This window comes from Lactuca virosa, chromosome 2 (assembly GCF_052849685.1).
Source record: "Lactuca virosa cultivar CGN04683 chromosome 2, Lactuca_virosa_CGN04683_v6, whole genome shotgun sequence".
Classification (NCBI taxonomy): Eukaryota; Viridiplantae; Streptophyta; class Magnoliopsida; order Asterales; family Asteraceae; genus Lactuca; species Lactuca virosa.
The window spans coordinates 202,162,731-202,170,423 of NC_136427.1; positions in this window are offsets into that span (position 1 = coordinate 202,162,731).

Below are 7,693 nucleotides of genomic sequence, written 5' to 3' on the forward strand. Positions count from 1 at the left end.
GTTGAAGGGTTTACGGCCGTAAACCCGTTTACGGCCCGAAGTCCGTTTACAACCCACGAAAGTTTGCGGCCAGCCTCACACGTGTTCGGTCACGTGTTCGGTCGGGAGTTTGCGGTCCGAAGTTCACGGCCGGCGCTCGGAGTTCACGGTCCTCGGTCTCGGTCAGCAGCGTGTGCGAGTCTTCGATCAGAGGGTCCGAAGTTCGCAGCATATTATTAAAAAAAGGCGAAACGATTTTCGGCGTTGCCAGGGATCTAGCTTGCGCCTTACCAGTTGATCTAGCTTGCTAGATGTTTCACTCCTTCCGGATTTAATTCATAAGGAGTCGTTTTCGGTTCCTAATTTCGCAACTTTAACGCATTTAACCCAAAAATCAATTTCTTTTTATTTTTAAATTCCATTTTCAACCCAAAATTTTAGTTTTTATTTTTTGACTTTCTAAATTGATTTTTTACTTAAAATTTTAACTTTGACTTTCAAGTTTGACCTTTGACTTTAAACTTTGACTTTTTCGTTTAACTTTCAAATTTTCAAATTTAATTTTTCGGTTTGACTTTTAAGTTTGACTTTTTAAATTTGACTTTTAAGGTTGACTTTTGAGGTTTCAAGTCAAAGGGCGTTTTTGGTAAACAATGAGTTCCTCAAACATTCCAGTCAATGAAGTTTCATGTTCTCAAACTTGCATTAAAACAATTAAATTTTTACGTGAACAAATTGAGTTGATAAAGAGAGAGAACGAGGAGCTAAAATATGAGAAGTATGAATTTAAGAAAGACCAGAGACCATTAAAAGAGAAATTAGAGGCCAGAATCAAGGACTTTCGAACACTTCAAGAGGAATACAACAATAAATGTGAAAATTATAACTACATTAAGAAACAACTTGCCTCTGTGATTGTCGAGTTTGACACATTGAAAAACAAATTTGAAAATGCCGATTTTAATTTTAGAAAATTTGATGTGCCAAGTGAAGTAGTTGCGTCAATGATGGAAAATAGTTTGAAATTTAAAAATAACCAAAAAAAGGGTTTAGGGTATGATAAAGTTCTTCCTACTTTTAATCACACTTATCAGTTTAACCCTTTAACCAAAGAAGAAATTGAAAATGAAGCACACCTTCAGCATGGCCAACCCCCTACACCAGCTTCAGTTAAGACTGAACAATCAGGGCCAACTGAGGGTGTTGAGATGAAAGATACTAATGTTTCTACTTCCTGTGCAGGTAAAGTAGCGGAAGATGAGAACAAGGAGAACCCTATTGAACAAACCAATGACTCCTTGAACTCTGAATCCGTTGCTTCTAACTCAGTCACCTCTAATACATCTGTTGTTGGTAAATACAGGCCACCAAAACAAGCAAATCAGAGTGCCTGCTGCAACTGTGCTTGTGGGAACAATAAGAGACAAGGCAAGGGCACGCCACCAGGGGCAGGAAGAAACAAATCCTTAGTGAAGAAAAGGACATGTTTTCACTATGGAACACCTGGACACATTGCCCGAAATTGTCCTAATCGCGCATATGTTCCCTACTACGCACAAGGATGGCAAAACACGCCAAGAGGGAGATACCCCAAAAGAAGCCCTTCGAGGCCACGTTCAAGCAATGGTGACTAGAACGCGCACAAGGCCAAGAATTCAAATCCCAAGTTCAATAAGGGAATGCCAGCCAAGAAGTCCAATCCAAGAGATGCTCCAGTGAAACCAAGACCGGTTAGGTCAAAGTTATCTCGAAGATCGGCTTCAAGTTCTGAAACAAGTGTCGGGGCACCCATCGGATCGAAAAAGAAATGGGTTAAATCCAACTACAGATGGGTACCAAAGGTTCAATCTCCCAAATCTTCCAATGATTCTAATATTTCTAAATCATCTGTTTGTGATAAGCAGGATATGTCATGGGAGAGAGTTCCTTGCACAGATGACAAAGGTCAACCCAGTTTCAAAATGGACTGGGTTCCAAAGACCAACTAATCCCGCTCTGTGTTGGAGCAGCAATGGAGGCATATCATGAGACTTCAGTTTGTTGATAGTGGTTGTTCCAGGCACATGATAGGAGTCATGTATCAAATGTACAACACTCAGAACATTGTTTGAGAGTATGTGTCCTTTGCGGGAAAGGAAGAAATGAGAGGATCACTCATGGGGTTTGTGCTTAACATTGTGAATAATTTTTGGATCTGTTTTGAGATTATGCGTGTTGTTCTCAGAACTTCTGGATGAAAATTCAATCGGTGACTTACGGTTTGAGTTTTCTTCTCTATACTCCCGAGCTTATCTTAGACTGATTCATTTTGAAGACAGTTTTTTATTTCCTTATATGTTTTTCTTTAGTAGGTTGTTTTTGGAAGTGATATCAAGATAAAGTGATAACGGGCTGTCTAAAACATGTGTAAGGGACTGAATCTGAATTGTCTAGACTCTATGTTCAATGTGCTGGTAGGCATGAAGGATTTTGACAGTGTGGATTTAGATAGGATTGTTTGGACTGACCATACGACGCTCGGGTAGATTGAGAGGTGAGATAAACACGGGAACCTACGGGTTACACTAAATTAAGACACATCTAGAACAGTGGTTCAACTTTTCCTTGATGTACGGACTTATGTCCTTAATACTGGTTCTGATAGGGCGAATGGGGGGTTCTGATAAATTAGGTCTGTAGGAAATTATTTTCTTGCTTTCTATCTGTTAGTCATATGATGCTTCCTCTGTGTGATTGGAAGAGATCCGACCTGGAATGCAACATATGCAACTCTATTTCTACGCATCTCCTTATCTATGAAATTTTTTCTATCTGTTAGCCATATGTTGTCCCCTCTGCATGATCGGAAGATCCAACCTGGGACACAACATATGCACCCTATTATCTCTATAAACCTCTATCTCTGTTAGTCATATGGTGTCCCCTTTGTGTGATTGAAAGAGCTCCAACCTGGGACACAACATATGTACCTATCTCTAAATCTCTCTTCCTCCTTAATAATTGTTTACTCACCTAAAGTAAGGAGTTCTTTGGAAGTTCTTGATAACCAGGGTATATCGGGAAGTGGGGAACACGTTATAGTGTAACTAAAGTTGAACCATTTAGAGGTTGTCTATAGATCTCGCTGCTTAATTTAAGTGGACAACAATACTCGTGGTCGTCGTCAGCTAAATGGTATATTTGGGAAAGTTTATCAATATTCTTCATGTTTAAGTGGACCACAATACCAGCAATTGACCAGATCTATTCATGAATGTGAAAGTACTGAACAACAAGTTAAGACTGTCTCACAACTTTGATCCCAAATATTTTTGTCTTTGTTAAATTTGTTCATAGTTTTCCTCTATGCACAAATTTAGGGGGAGAATTAAAAAAAATTCAAAAATCAAACAAAAATCAGAAAATTCAAAAATCAAACAAAAAATCAGAGAATTAAAAATCCAAAAATAGTGTTATTTCTGTTTTATTTCTTGTTCAGAAAAATCAAAAATCCAAAACTATTTTTGTTTATGTTTTATTTTTTTCAGAAAATATAAAAAATCCAAAAATATTGTGTGCTAAGTTTTGTTTTAGTTTTGTTTTGTCTTGAAAAGTGAATTCAGATATAGATGAGACTCATGGAGATTGTATCGAGATTTTCTGAGCCAAGGCTTCATCCGTGATCATCGAAGAATTCTCATTCGAAGGAGGAAGAAATGAAGACTATTCTTTCAACTTTCAATCTTTCAACCCCAGAAGCAAGGTGAAGCTGACTTGAAGATTATGCGACAGATTGCATTGAAGCCTCCTCAATCAATTTGCTGCTATCTATGAACCTGTTGAAGTGATCCAGAAGATTAGATCTCTCTATTGTTCTCTCTGAAGATTCTCAAGCTGAAAGCGCCATCTTTCAAGAATCTTTTCAAGAAGCCTCCTCACCCAACGTGCGTTCAAACCCAACGTGTGAGATGAGTGTTCCTCACTATACTTGTTGGGTCGAAGGCACCAAGGCCAACCCTTTTGGATTGTTATCCTGATTATTGCATGATTGAGTATTATAGTTATTTGTTAGATCTGTATCCTGGTAGATAGGATAAAGTTATGCTTATTGATCTGTAAGGTCTACCTGTTTGTCTTTTGACTGGTTATATGTTTATTTGTTATGTATATGTCGACATGTAATATGTGGTTGGGTTGAGGCGGTCATTCCTTGTTGTTAGGTCAAATTTTGGTTTATACTTTGCTTTTCTAGGCAATTGGGTTTTCTGTAATGTAATATATGTTTGCGGTTGTGTTTACGGCCGTGAACTGGTTCACAGCCGTGAACCTGTTCACGGCCCATGTTCCCCACATATATATAGGTGTTAGGGGTGAAGAGAGGTAGAAGAGTGTACGGCCAAGAGAGAGAGAGAGTGAGGAGCTTAAGTGTGTGAAACTCAAGGTGTTTTAGAGAGAGAGAAGAACTAGTGTGTGTGTGTGTACTATATGTATGGAGCATCATTCTATTCATTGAATACATCATAGATTCACTTGTTCTTCTTCTCCTTCTCTTCTATTTTGATCTAGCATCATCCGTTTGATTGGGATTCCGCACCATCAAACGGATCTGATTGATACACAAGCAGATTTGGGATTTACATTTGTGCTGAAGGCCAATAGACCCAGGGCGTCTCGGATAGACTGAAGGCCAGTTGGGCGTACCAGTCAGGCCGAAGGCCCGGAGAACGTTCCAGATAGGCTGAAGGCCCGAATTCGCGTCTCAATCATGCTGAAGGTTCTGTGAGAATACCAGATAGACTGTACGTCGGTGAGGCATTCCAGTCAGAGTGAAGGCTCTGTATGCATGTTGTTTATGGTATTGTTCTGGTCTTGTGTTGTGTTAGTAATTTAGGGGAAACTCACTAAGCTTTGGGCTTATAGTTTTGGGTTATGTTTTAGGTACCTCAGAGGATCGCAAAAAGGCGAATTCGTGATCGTGAACCTCCTCATGTTATGTTTTGGGATTCTAGGAAAAACTATGATGATAAACACATTTTGAAAACTATTATGTATACATTTATGAATTTGGTTGGTTTGGAAAAGTTTAAATTTTCTTGAAAATTTATGAATGTTACAATTTGGTATCAAAACCTAGGATTGAGTGAATTGGAGGAACACTCATGTGAATCTAGTCTCAAACTAAGGAAAATGATTTTTTTTAAACAATTTTCAACTGGTTTTCAAAATAATAGAGGAGGATGCAAGGTATGCGATCAGTCGGAGCCAGTAAGTGACCCCAAATTACCACACAAGTTATTTGAGATTATGTTATGTTATGATTAGAACATCATGCAAGTAACAGGATAAGGATCCTCATGAATAGTATGTTAGAATTGCTTGTTATTTGATGCCTTATCTCCTGTAGAGTACCCTATTGATTGTTGTATGACTCTTTCGTGTGTGAACTAGCTATTGCATGAATACGCTAAGTTGCATACTTCATGGGTTAAATTGTCTTGGGGTAAGGGAATTGGTGATGTTGCGCGGCTCTTGTTTGAGTCCAACCGTTGTGGGAATTGAAACCTTTAGCCTAAGATTGTTTAAGTCATGTAGTATGTGATAGTATTCATGCAATAGTTATCTGGCACCAATGGAGGGTCGTGTGGCAGTTAGTGGTAGGATGAGTTATGTGGGGTCAGCCGGCCAGTCGGTAGGTGTAGCCTTCCTTTCAGAAGTGAGGGTGGAGTGCATGTGTAACATCCGGAATTTAGAAGGTCAATTATGGAAATAAAACTTCATTTGTGAAAGCCAACTCGTCGAGCTTGGGGGAGGAACCTCGACGTGTTAGAAGTCTTGGGTGCGTGTTTTGGAGAATCAACTCGACGAGTAGGAGAGGACCAACTCGACGAGTTGGACGTGGTTTGGGAACGCCTAAATTCGGGACTTTGCACCCTATTTAAACAACTTAAGCCCTCTATCTTGACCTCATTTCAAGCCTCCACTTCCCTAAACCCTAACTCCGAAACCCTAAAGCATATTAGAGTGTTTGAAGTCCTTTTTGGGCATTTGTGGGTGTTTGCAGCTTCTTGGAAGAAAGGAAAGCTTGGAGGAACAAGGAAGAGTTTCTAGATCCAGAAAACTTGCTTCATTTTCGTCACCTTCAGGTAAGCAAGTCTCAAACTTGCCTAGTGGATGATTAGATTTCCTTCTTATCATTTTGCTTGGGTTTTTGCCCAAATATCATGGTCCTTGGGATTTGGACGTTCCAAATGGATAACCCTTTTAGATCTAGGGTTTTGAGGGGCTTCCATGGCATAAAGGTGCCAACTTTATGGCCCTAGAAGCCCCATGTAACCTATAAGTTATCATTTTCGCCTTTTAAGCCTCAAATAGCCATGCATGGGGATTCAGTCGAAGGCTTAATGTAAACCTCTGGTCTATGATGGCAAATCTATGTTTCTATGCTTCATCTTGAAGAGTTAGCGGTTTGTGGGTTAAGATTTAAGCCTCTCATTAGGGTGGGTATTAATGGGTAAAGTTTGAAACTTTACCCTTCTAAAGGCATTTCCACACTAGATATGGAATATAGGGCTTGGTCTTCAAGAATAAGGGATTAATGCGTTGAATGGGTTTAACAGACCGAAGAACTCGACGAGTTCATGGAGGAAATCGGCGAGATAGGTTGGGATTGCCCGATCTTGATGAAAAAGGGGGCAACTCGACGAGTTGCTGGTAAACTCGGCGAGTTGTTCGCGATTTTGTGGATAACTAAAAATCGACGAGTTGAAGGATAACTCGACGAGTTGAGTCAATCGTAACGTTGACTTTAAATTTGACTTTGACTTGGATATTGACTTTGACCTTGACTTTGACTTTGACCAAGGTTGGCCCTTGAGGGGTTATGAGTATAGAATAGTTACTAAGGGTTGTGCTATGTAGGGGTTTGAGTAGAGCCGATCGCGGGACGGAGAATTTTCAGCTATCATCCGACACTCGAGGTGAGTATCCTCATTGTTTGTATGGTTCGAAGGCACCAATTCCGACCCATTTGATTTATGTATGGTAGGAAGAACTGGGGGTTAGCCTAGGCATTATGTATGAAATACCAGGAGGTGGCTTCTGGCACATTGTATGCTAGTTAGCTAAGTAGAGTAGAAATTTATTCTAGTTGTCTTTGTGATTGCTTGCATGGAAGACCCGGAGGTCGCTCCTGGAACTTGTCTGTAAGACCCAGGGGGTGGCCCCCGGCTTGGCAAGAAAGACCACGAGGTGGCTCATGGCATAACGACAAGACTATGTGCGTCACATAGAATCTTATTTGATTACGATATATGTTTGATATGTATGGATCACAGTTATGTATGACATGTATGGCTCAGTGGATATGTATGGTATGTGGTATTTGGGGAACTCACTAAGCTTCGTGCTTACGGTTTACAGTCTTGGTTTCAGGTACCTCCAGTTTCAAATAAAGGAGCTCGGGACGATCGCAGCGCATTCACCCATGTTATTCTGCAATATGTGATCTTTGGGATTAGACTTTGATATTAGTTTTAAATGAAATGTTTTTAATGTCTGGAACAAAGTTATTAAAGTGTTTTCCTATATTCAAAATGAAATTTTTGGCTCTAAATTTTGCGTCGTTACTAGTTGGTATCAGAGCCTTGGTTTGATAGATTCGGGCACACTCTCGGGTGTGTCTGAACTTAAACTAAGGACTTGGTATGAAATTTTTCAAAAGAGAATCATTTCTATA